The following is a 13178-nucleotide window of genomic DNA, read 5'->3' on the forward strand; positions in this document are numbered from 1 at the left end:
TTTGAAGAAATGTTTTGCTAAAGAAGATCTCACTATTCCGTTAGATGAAATCCAAATCAACGAAAAACTTCAATTCATCGAAGAACCCGTCGAAATAATGGATCGTGAGGTTAAAAGACTTAAGCAAAACAAGATACCAATTGTTAAGGTTCGATGGAATGCTCGTAGAGGACCCGAGTTCACCTGGGAGCGTGAAGATCAGATGAAGAAGAAATACCCGCATCTATTTCCAGAAGATTCGTCAACACCTTCAACAGCTTAAAATTTCGGGACGAAATTTATTTAACGGGTAGGTACTGTAGTGACCCGAACTTTTCCATGTTTATATATATTAATTGAGATTGATGTTTACATGATTAAATGTTTCCAACATGTTAAGCAATCAAACTTGTTAAGACTTGATTAATTGAAATATGTTTCATATAGACAATTGACCACCCAAGTTGACCGGTGATTCACGAACGTTAAAACTTGTAAAAAAACTATATGATGACATATATATGGTTATATATATAGTTAACATGATATTATGATAAGTAAACATATCATTAATTATATTAACAATGAACTACATATGTAAAAACAAGACTACTAACTTAATGATTTTGAAACGAGACATATATGTAACGTTTATCGTTGTAACGACATTTAATGTATATATATCATATTAAGAGATATTCGTACATCATAATATCATGATAATATAATAATTTAAAATCTCTTTTGTTATTATAAACATTGGGTTAACAACATTTAACAAGATCGTTAACCTAAAGGTTTCAAAACAACACTTACATGTAACGACTAACGATGACTTAACGACTCAGTTAAAATGTATATACATGTAGTGTTTTAATATGTATTTATACACTTTTAAAAGACTTCAATACACTTATCAAAATACTTCTACTTAACAAAAATGCTTACAATTACATTCTCGTTCAGTTTCATCAACAATTCTACTCGTATGCACCCGTATTCGTACTCGTACAATACACAGCTTTTAGATGTATGTACTATTGGTATATACACTCCAATAATCAGCTCTTAGCAGCCCATGTGAGTCACCTAACACATGTGGGAACCATCATTTGGCAACTAGCATGAAATATCTCATAAAATTACAGAAATATGAGTAATCATTCATGACTTATTTACATGAAAACAAAATTACATATCCTTTATATCTAATCCATACACCAACGACCAAAAACATCTACAAACACTTTCATTCTTCAATTTTCTTCATCTAATTGATCTCTCTCAAGTTCTATCTTCAAGTTCTAAGTGTTCTTCATAAATTCCAAAAGTTCTAGTTTCATAAAATCAAGAATACTTTCAAGTTTGCTAGCTCACTTCCAATCTTGTAAGGTGATCATCCAACCTCAAGAAATCTTTGTTTCTTACAGTAGGTTATCATTCTAATACAAGGTAATAATCATATTCAAACTTTGGTTCAATTTCTATAACTATAACAATCTTATTTCAAGTGATGATCTTACTTGAACTTGTTTTCGTGTCATGATTTTGCTTCAAGAACTTTGAGCCATCCAAGGATCCATTGAAGCTAGATCCATTTTTCTCTTTTCCAGTAGGTTCATCCAAGGAACTTAAGGTAGTAATGATGTTCATAACATCATTCGATTCATACATATAAAGCTATCTTATTCGAAGGTTTAAACTTGTAATCACTAGAACATAGTTTAGTTAATTCTAAACTTGTTCGCAAACAAAAATTAATCCTTCTAACTTGACTTTTAAAATCAACTAAACACATGTTCTATATCTATATGATATGCTAACTTAATGATTTAAAACCTGGAAACACGAAAAACACCGTAAAACCGGATTTACGCCGTCATAGTAACACCGCGGGCTGTTTTGGGTTAGTTAATTAAAAACTATGATAAACTTTGATTTAAAAGTTGTTATTCTGAGAAAATGATTTTTATTATGAACATGAAACTATATCCAAAAATTATGGTTAAACTCAAAGTGGAAGTATGCTTTCTAAAATGGTCATCTAGACGTCGTTCTTTCGACTGAAATGACTACCTTTACAAAAACGACTTGTAACTTATTTTTCCGACTATAAACCTATAAATTTTCTGTTTAGATTCATAAAATAGAGTTCAATATGAAACCATAGCAATTTGATTCACTCAAAACGGATTTAAAATGAAGAAGTTATGGGTAAAACAAGATTGGATAATTTTTCTCATTTTAGCTACGTGAAAATTGGTAACAAATCTATTCCAACCATAACTTAATCAACTTGTATTGTATATTATGTAATCTTGAGATACCATAGACACGTATACAATGTTTTGACCTATCATGTCGACACATCTATATATATTTCGGAACAACCATAGACACTCTATATGTGAATGTTGGAGTTAGCTATACAGGGTTGAGGTTGATTCCAAAATATATATAGTTTGAGTTGTGATCAATACTGAGATACGTATACACTGGGTCGTGGATTGATTCAAGATAATACTTATCGATTTATTTCTGTACATCTAACTGTGGACAACTAGTTGTAGGTTACTAACGAGGACAGCTGACTTAATAAACTTAAAACATCAAAATATATTAAAAGTGTTGTAAATATATTTTGAACATACTTTGATATATATGTATATATTGTTATAGGTTCGTGAATCAACCAGTGGCCAAGTCTTACTTCCCGACGAAGTAAAAATCTGTGAAAGTGAGTTATAGTCCCACTTTTAAAATCTAATATTTTTGGGATGAGAATACATGCAGGTTTTATAAATGATTTACAAAATAGACACAAGTACGTGAAACTACATTCTATGGTTGAATTATCGAAATCGAATATGCCCCTTTTTATTAAGTCTGGTAATCTAAGAATTAGGGAACAGACACCCTAATTGACGCGAATCCTAAAGATAGATCTATTGGGCCTAACAAACCCCATCCAAAGTACCGGATGCTTTAGTACTTCGAAATTTATATCATATCCGAAGGGTGTCCCGGAATGATGGGGATATTCTTATATATGCATCTTGTTATTGTCGGTTACCAGGTGTTCACCATATGAATGATTTTTATCTCTATGTATGGGATGTGTATTGAAATATGAAATCGTGTGGTCTATTGTTACGATTTGATATATATAGGTTAAACCTATAACTCACCAACATTTTTGTTGACGTTTTAAGCATGTTTATTCTCAGGTGATTATTAAGAGCTTCCGCTGTCGCATACTTAAATAAGGACAAGATTTGGAGTCCATGCTTGTATGATATTGTGTAAAAACTGCATTCAAGAAACTTATTTTGTTGTAACATATTTGTATTGTAAACCATTATGTAATGGTCGTGTGTAAACAGGATATTTTAGATTATCATTATTTGATAATCTACGTAAAGCTTTTTAAACCTTTATTGATGAAATAAAGGTTATGGTTTGTTTAAAAATGAATGCAGTCTTTGAAAAACGTCTCATATAGAGGTCAAAACCTCGCAACGAAATCAATTAATATGGAACGTTTTTAATCAATAAGAACGGGACATTTCAATTCATATCAATTGGTGGCAATTATCATGTCCACATAATTCAACGGTGGCAATTATCATGTTCACATAATTCAATGGTGGCAATTATCATGTCCACATAATTCAACGGTGACAATTATCATGTCCACATAATTCAACAATAATCCACAGAACTTCTGTCTGCATAATAATTCATTCAAGGAATGTTTTGCTTGTGTCTATCTAGTTAAACATTTATAAAAGCATTTCATGTATTCGCAGTTCAAAATATATTTCAAAAGCATTTAATAAAGCAGTTGTAAAAACAATTATAAAGCAGCGCATGTATTCTCAGTCCCAAAAATGTAAAGAGTAAAAGGGATCAAATGAACTCACCATACTGTATTTTGTAGTAAAAAATACATATGACGTCATTTAACAAGTGTAGGGTTAGCCTCGGATTCACGAACCTATATCATTTGTATATATATTAAAACATATAACCACATAATTCCATCTAATAATTATATAGTATTTATTTATTAAGTATTTTATAATACTCATACCCAATCTAATTAAGATATATGTATATATATATATATATGTATATATATATATATATATATATATATATATATATATATATATATATACATACATACATACATACATATACTTTATCTATATTATATTTTTTATTATATGTTACATATATTTATTTTTGTAATATAATTAATATTCATACATATAGCCATATTTATATATGTATATAAGTAATTTAGTAAAAATCAGTAATTTGTTATATGTAATATTTATATAATTAATGTTAATAGGTTAATTCAAAGAAAATTATGTAATACTAATATTGATGTTTTAGCAGAGTAGTATATAAAATAGCTTATATTTTTACAGGAAATACTATTAAATACGATACAATTTTACACAAGATATTTATTTATTTAGAGAATGGATATACTTAAACCTTGCTACAACACTTATAGGCAGTGTACCTAATCGTACAGTAGTGTAGTTTTTAGTAAGTCCGGTTCGTTCCACAGGGAATCTTTTTAAACAAAGCTTAACGCTATATTAGTTTACTTTTATTAAAATGCAAATATATATATAAGTAATATTATTATTATAAAGGGGGGTTTTTACCGTTTAATGACCGGTTTGTCGATTTTAAAACTTTAGTCGCAGTTAAAACCAAATGTAAAATAATAAATAAATACAAGACTTAATTTAAAGTGTAAAGTAAATAACGATAATGAAATTACGAATAATAAAAGTGCGATAAAATAAACTTGGATAATTAAAAAGTACGATAATTAAAAATGCAATTAAATACAATAACAATAAAAATGCGATAATTAGAAGTGCAATTAAATATAAAATAAAGGAAATAAAATATGAAATAAATTAATTATGCTTATTTAAACTTCCGTAATCATGATATTTGACGTGTTGATTTTTAGTTTTATGCCCATGGGTTAATTGTCCTTTGTCCTGGATTATTTAATATGTCCGTCTGGTTTTTGTCCATAACAGTCCATCAATCATAAATATAAAGTGCGAGTATCCTCGTCAAATTATCCTTATACCCGAAGTTAAATATTCCAACTAATTGGGGACTTAAACTGTAACAAGATTTTAATACTTTGTTTAATAATTACACCAGGATGTCGACTGAGTGTAATCCAAGGTTTTAATATTTTGTTATCAATTATACCAAGTGTCCTTGTACATAATTTCACCCCTGTTTTAATTATTCTAGTGGCTATTAATCCATTCCCGTGTCCGGTTAAATGAACGATTATTCGTACATATAAATACCCCGCCCATCGTGTCCGATCGAGTGTATATGGTAATTTATAGGGACGCCCAATTGTAAATCTTTATATTAACATTAACAAACTATCATTTAGTTAAACAAATATAAAGCCCATTAATAGCCCATAGTCTAATTTCCACAAGTGTCGTTCTTTTGTCCAAACCCCAATTATGGTACAAAGCCCAATTACCCAATTTTAGTAATTAGCCCAACATCATGATTACTTCGGATTAAATAAGCATAATAATAACTTAGCTACGAGACATTAAATTAAAAAGGTTGAACATAACTTACAATGATTAAAAATAGCGTAGCGTTACACGGACAGAATTTCGACTTACACCCTTACAACATTCGCTAACATACCCTTATTATTAGGATTAAAATTAAAATTAAAATTAAAATTAAAATTAAAATTAAAATATAAATATAAATATATACGATATAGATAGAGAGATGGATATATTGATGATGAAAAATGATCAGAATTCGGTTGGCTTTATAGGGAGTTTCAGACTTTGGGGCTCCGCGACTCGCGGCATTTTTTGCCTTCAAACTCCACGAGTCGCGGAGTTTGCTTTTACAGCTCACACGAGTTTGGCTCTTTGTTTACCGACGGTTTTAAATATTTATATAATATATAAATAATTATAAGAATTATTTAAATATTATATTATATTTATGTGCATAGTTGACTTGTAATTTTTAGTCCGTTGCGTCGAGCGTTGAGAGTTGACTCTGGTCCCGGTTCCGGATTTTCGAATGTCCTTGCGTACAATTTAATATCTTGTACTTTGCGTTTTGAATCTTGTACTCTTGTAATTTCGAGACGTTTCTTATCAATAATTGGAACCTCTTTGATTGTATTTTGTACTTTTGAGCTTTTTGGTCGTTTGCGTCTTCAATTCGTCGAATCTGTCTTTTGTCTTCACCTTTTATTATTTAAACGAATATCACTTTTAAATAGAACAATTGCAACTAAAAGCTTGTCTTTCTTGAGGAATAATGCTATGAAATATATGTTCGTTTTTAGCATTATCAAATATTCCCACACTTGAGCGTTGCTTGTCCTCAAGCAATATCGTCTTGAAATACTAGAATCACTTCTTTATTCTTCACACTTTGTACATCAGTGATTTCTATACGGCGGTATAAACAATGGTAGTAACGATATGGTTTACAGTCCCACATGACTATAAAAATTTAGATCCATTAAGGAAATTGGATCTTTATGAAAACATTTGATCTTTTGAAAATTAAATCTAGTTTTTACCCTAGATAAGTTTTCCGGAATAACCCTTCACCGGTGTTTGCAAAATATTTTTGTGGGTTTGGTGGGTTTCAGATTTGAAAATTTTAGCTCAAAACTTGCGGTTTTGTGTCACCCACTTGCTAACCTTGTATTTGGAGAGCAACACGTCCAGTTTACTTGTCCCGTATATTACCTTTCGGTAAACTACCGTCCGGTTGTAAAGGAAAGCGTTGAACAAGCAACTGTTAAGGCAATGTCCCCTGACATGCTTTTAATTATGGTCTATAACGTGTCGGACGCAATTACTATCCTTGGTAGGAGCAATAGTAAAGCTCACCCTTATGATTTTTCGGTCTGGCACAAGGTCCTGTCTTTGACCACTATGCAACCACCGTTCTTACGGTTGACACCCAATTTAGTTCAGGTGACCTAATGAATTCCAGGTGAATTCCTAGGATTTTACGTTCAATGGTAATGAACGCATTGAAAATAGGGTTTTCAGAAAACAAATCGGTTTGTAATTTTGATCAAAATATTTTCTCGTTCAAGCTCGAGTTTAGATATCATTGAATTCCATGAGTTTGTAATTCTCAATCTTTAAGGTCAATCTCAAGGATTGAGTAATATCAGGCTTAAAAGCTGATTTTTGATCTTTAAGGAGATTATCCTTTCTGGGGATCTGATTCATTAGTCTTATCAAGCTAATTTGCATGGTGCCCCCCCATTGTACGAGATAAATCCTTCTCATGGTTAGGATAAATCTGACCACTTGGCGACCCTGTTTAATGCTGAGGTCCGTGGATTTCCTGCTGATTTTAGAGATGACTTTTCTAGATATTTCGTCAACCTACAGCTGGTCTGGACGACAACTTCATGACTTAAATCAAGAAGCGCGTGTCTTTTTCGAAAGACTTTACTTCCTTTTAATGATGGAATTGATTCATCGTGTAGATCCATCTCTTCTTTTCTTTTATCGGGTAAAACAGTTTAGTTTAGTCCAAAGCAAAAGTATTTTCAGTTATTTGTTACAGATATATGTGACATATGTTTAAGATAACTTGGTAAAATATTCCCACACTTGGCTTTTATTTTCCTTTTTATCGTCCTCTATTCCATTTTAAATGAATTTTAACATTTTAGTTTGTTTCTCAATTTATGTCCTTTCCGAGGTTACAATAATTTAGGTGTTAAAACCTAGTTTTATCGTTCATAAATATGTATAAACATGATTTTGAGTTCATTTAATTGAAAATTTTGAAAATTTTTACTAGAATTGGGTAGTCAGTATATAAGACTAGGGCTGTTCTTTATTATCAGAGAGCACTAGATTCTAATACAACTACTGCTTTACTAGTATTTTTAATGGTAACCCAGTGTTTAAGATAAAAATTTTAAAATCCGAAAGAATTTAACCCCTTCCCACACTTAAGATCTTGTAATGCCCTCATTTGCAAGAAATCAGTAACAATTTAAATTATTGAGGGTGATTTGTGTGAAAATGATTAAATTTTTACCAAAGTTTCCAAATATATTGGCGTTTGTTTGCTGAATGATAAATGGTGCACATCATTTGTTCATTCCGTCTTGTTATTATTTCACATATATTTTGCATCTTGTCGTCAAAATTAGTTGCTTTTGCTGAACGTGTACATAAGATAAACTGCAAACATATATACATATTTTTGAAGTTTGGTATTTTACCCCACATTCAAAAATTATTAAAATCTAAGAATAAAAGTTAGAAAATTATAAAAACTATTACAATATTAACATAAGTATTAAACGTATCAACATTACAAATTACAAAATAAATAAAACTAAGTAGACTAGGGATGATACTGATACCAATAGGGGTTCCAAGCATAACCATAGGTGCTATAAAATGCTTCGGCAGGGTTATACGTAGGATACGGTGGTTGCATCTCTATAGACCAGGGAGGGAATATGGGTTTTGGTGTAGGAATATAGTTTCTACCTATATGTTGGCAATGAGCTATGATTTGGTTTTGATGAACTTGCCAATCTTCAAATGCTCTCTGTCTAGCATTTTCGTACTCCTGTGAAGCTATAAACCTTTGCATTTCTTGCATTTCATTTCCCCCTCCTACATTACCTTGCTGTTGGTTTCTCTCAACCTGTGGATGTCTACCATGGTATTGTACTGCGGCGTTATTTCGCCTCTTCAAAACTTTCGCACCATGGTATACATTTAAACCTATAGTATCGAAGGTTCTGGTTCTTCGACTAATAATCCCCCCCGACTTATATCCACACCGAGATATTCAGCAATCAAAGTAATAAAAATACCACCTCCTATTATGCTATGCGGTCTCATCCCCCTAACCATAGCTGATAAATAATAACCCACACAATAAGGTATACTTACAGCGCTTTGTGGGTCTCGAATACACATATGGTAAAACAAATCCTGTTCATTTACCTTTTCCTTGTTCTTACCTCTTTGTGTAATCGAATTAGCTAAAAACCTATGAATCACTCTTAATTCAGCTCTATCTATATCCAAATAAGAGTAATTTCCCCCTTTGAAACGGTGATGGCTTGTCATTTGACTCCATACACCGTGTGTATCAAAATTTTCATCTATCTTTCTACCATTTTGAAATGTCCCGTTCTTATTGATTAAAACGTTCCATATTAATTGATTTCGTTGCGAGGTTTTGACCTCTATATGAGACGTTTTTCAAAGACTGCATTCATTTTAAAACAAACCATAACCTTTATTTCATCAATAAAGGTTTAAAAAGCTTTACGTAGATTATCAAATAATGATAATCTAAAATATCCTGTTTACACACGACCATTACATAATGGTTTACAATACAAATATGTTACAACAAAATAAGTTTCTTGAATGCAGTTTTTACACAATATCATACAAGCATGGACTCCAAATCTCATCCTTATTTAAGTATGCGACAGCGGAAGCTCTTAATAATCACCTGAGAATAAACATGCTTAAAACGTCAACAAAAATGTTGGTGAGTTATAGGTTTAACCTATATATATCAAATCATAATAATAGACCACAAGATTTCATATTTCAATACACATCCCATACATAGAGATAAAAATCATTCATATGGTGAACACCTGGTAACCGACATTAACAAGATGCATATATAAAAATATCCCCATCATTCCGGGACACCCTTCGGATATGATATAAATTTCGAAGTACTAAAGCATCCGGTACTTTGGATGGGGCTTGTTGGGCCCGATAGATCTGTCTTTAGGATTCGCGTCAATTAGGGTGTCTGTTTGTAGTGACCCGAACTTTTCCATGCTTATATATATTAATTGAGATTAATATTTACATGATTAAATGTTTCCAACATGTTAAACAATCAAACTTATTAAGACTTGATTAATTGAAATATGTTTCATATAGACAATTGACCACCCAAGTTGACCGGTGATTCACGAACGTTAAAACTTGTAAAAACTATACGATGACATATATATGGTTATATATATAGTTAACATGTTTTTATTATAAGTATGTATCTCATTAGGTATTTTAACAATGAGTTATATACATAAAAATGAGACTATTAATTTAAGAAACTCAAAAACGATATGTATAACGATTATCGTTATAACAACGTCTTACTAGGTACATATGAATCATATTAAGATATTGATACACTTGGTTAATTATGTTAAATGATAAGTAAATATATTATTAAGTGTATTAACAATGAAATACATATGTAAAAATAAGACTACTAACTTAATGATTTCGAAACGAGACATATATCTAACGATTATCGTTGTAACGACATTTAACTGTATATACATCATACTGAGATATATTATACATCATAATATCATGATAATATAATAATTTAAAATCTCTTTTGTTATTATAAACATTGGGTTAACAACATTTAACAAGATCGTTAACCTAAAGGTTTCAAAACAACACTTACATGTAACGACTAACGATGACTTAACGACTCAGTTAAAATGTATATACATGTAGTGTTTTAATATGTATTTATACACTTTTGAAAGACTTCAATACACTTATCAAAATACTTCTACTTAACAAAAATGCTTACAATTACATCCTCGTTCAGTTTCATCAACAATTCTACTCGTATGCACCCGTATTCGTACTCGTACAATACACAGCTTTTATATGTATGTACTATTGGTATATACACTCCAATGATCAGCTATTAGCAGCCCATGTGAGTCACCTAACACATGTGGGAACCATCATTTGGCAACTAGCATGAAATATCTCATAAAATTACAAAAATATGAGTAATCATTCATGACTTATTTACATGAAAACAAAATTACATATCCTTTATATCTAATCCATACACCAACGACCAAAAACACCTACAAACACTTTCATTCTTCAATTTTCTTCATCTAATTGATCTCTCTCAAGTTCTATCTTCAAGTTCTAAGTGTTCTTCATATATTCTACAAGTTCTAGTTACATAAAATCAAGAATACTTTCAAGTTTGCTAGCTCACTTCCAATCTTGTAAGGTGATCATCCAACCTCAATAAATCTTTGTTTCTTACAGTAGGTTATCATTCTAATACAAGGTAATAATCATATTCAAACTTTGGTTCAATTTCTATAACTATAACAATCTTATTTCAAGTGATGATCTTACTTGAACTTGTTTTCGTGTCATGATTCTGCTTCAAGAACTTCGAGCCATCCAAGGATCCGTTGAAGCTAGATCCATTTTTCTCTTTTCCAGTAGGTTCATCCAAGGAACTTAAGGTAGTAATGATGTTCATAACATCATTCGATTCATACATATAAAGCTATCTTATTCGAAGGTTTAAACTTGTAATCACTAGAACATAGTTTAGTTAATTCTAAACTTGTTCGCAAACAAAAGTTAATCCTTCTAACTTGACTTTTAAAATCAACTAAACACATGTTCTATATCTATATGATATGCTAACTTAATGATTTAAAACCTGGAAACACGAAAAACACCGTAAAACCGGATTTACGCCGTCGTAGTAACACCGCGGGCTGTTTTGGGTTAGTTAATTAAAAACTATGATAAACTTTGATTTAAAAGTTGTTATTCTGAGAAAATGATTTTTATTATGAACATGAAACTATATCCAAAAATTATGGTTAAACTCAAAGTGGAAGTATGTTTTCTAAAATGGTCATCTAGACGTCGTTCTTTCGACTGAAATGACTACCTTTACAAAAACGACTTGTAACTTATTTTTCCGACTAGAAACCTATACTTTTTTTGTTTAGATTCATAAAATAGAGTTCAATATGAAACCATAGCAATTTGATTCACTCAAAACGGATTTAAAATGAAGAAGTTATGGGTAAAACAAGATTGGATAATTTTTCTCATTTTAGCTACGTGAAAATTGGTAACAAATCTATTCCAACCATAACTTAATCAACTTGTATTATATATTATGTAATCTTGAGATACCATAGACACGTATACAATGTTTCGACCTATCATGTCGACACATCTATATATATTTCGGAACAACCATAGACACTCTATATGTGAATGTTGGAGTTAGCTATACAGGGTCGAGGTTGATTCCAAAATATATATAGTTTGAGTTGTGATCAATACTGAGATACGTATACACTGGGTCGTGGATTGATTCAAGATAATATTTATCGATTTATTTCTGTACATCTAACTGTGGACAACTAGTTGTAGGTTACTAACGAGGACAGCTGACTTAATAAACTTAAAACATCAAAATATATTAAAAGTGTTGTAAATATATTTTGAACATACTTTGATATATATGTATATATTGTTATAGGTTCGTGAATCAACCAGTGGCCAAGTCTTACTTCCCGACGAAGTAAAAATCTGTGAAAGTGAGTTATAGTCCCACTTTTAAAATCTAATATTTTTGGGATGAGAATACATGCAGGTTTTATAAATGATTTACAAAATAGACACAAGTACGTGAAACTACATTCTATGGTTGAATTATCGAAATCGAATATGCCCCTTGTTATTAAGTCTGGTAATCTAAGAATTAGGGAACAGACACCCTAATTGACGCGAATCCTAAAGATAGATCTATTGGGCTTAACAAACCCCATCCAAAGTACCGGATGCTTTAGTACTTCGAAATTTATATCATATCCGAAGGGTGTCCCGGAATGATGGGGATATTCTTATATATATGCATCTTGTTAATGTCGGTTACCAGGTGTTCACCATATGAATGATTTTTATCTCTATGTATGGGATGTGTATTGAAATATGAAATCTTGTGGTCTATTATTATGATTTGATATATATAGGTTAAACCTATAACTCACCAACATTTTTGTTGACGTTTTAAGCATGTTTATTCTCAGGTGATTATTAAGAGCTTCCGCTGTAGCATACTTAAATAAGGACGAGATTTGGAGTCCATGCTTGTATGATATTGTGTAAAACCTGCATTCAAGAAACTTATTTTGTTGTAACATATTTGTATTGTAAACCATTATGTAATGGTCGTGTGTAAACAGGATATTTTAGATTATCATTATTTGATAATCTACGTAAAGCTTTTTAAAACCTTTATCTATGAAATAAAGG

The sequence above is a fragment of the Rutidosis leptorrhynchoides genome, chromosome 8 (genome assembly GCF_046630445.1).
Source record: "Rutidosis leptorrhynchoides isolate AG116_Rl617_1_P2 chromosome 8, CSIRO_AGI_Rlap_v1, whole genome shotgun sequence".
NCBI lineage: Eukaryota > Viridiplantae > Streptophyta > Magnoliopsida > Asterales > Asteraceae > Rutidosis > Rutidosis leptorrhynchoides.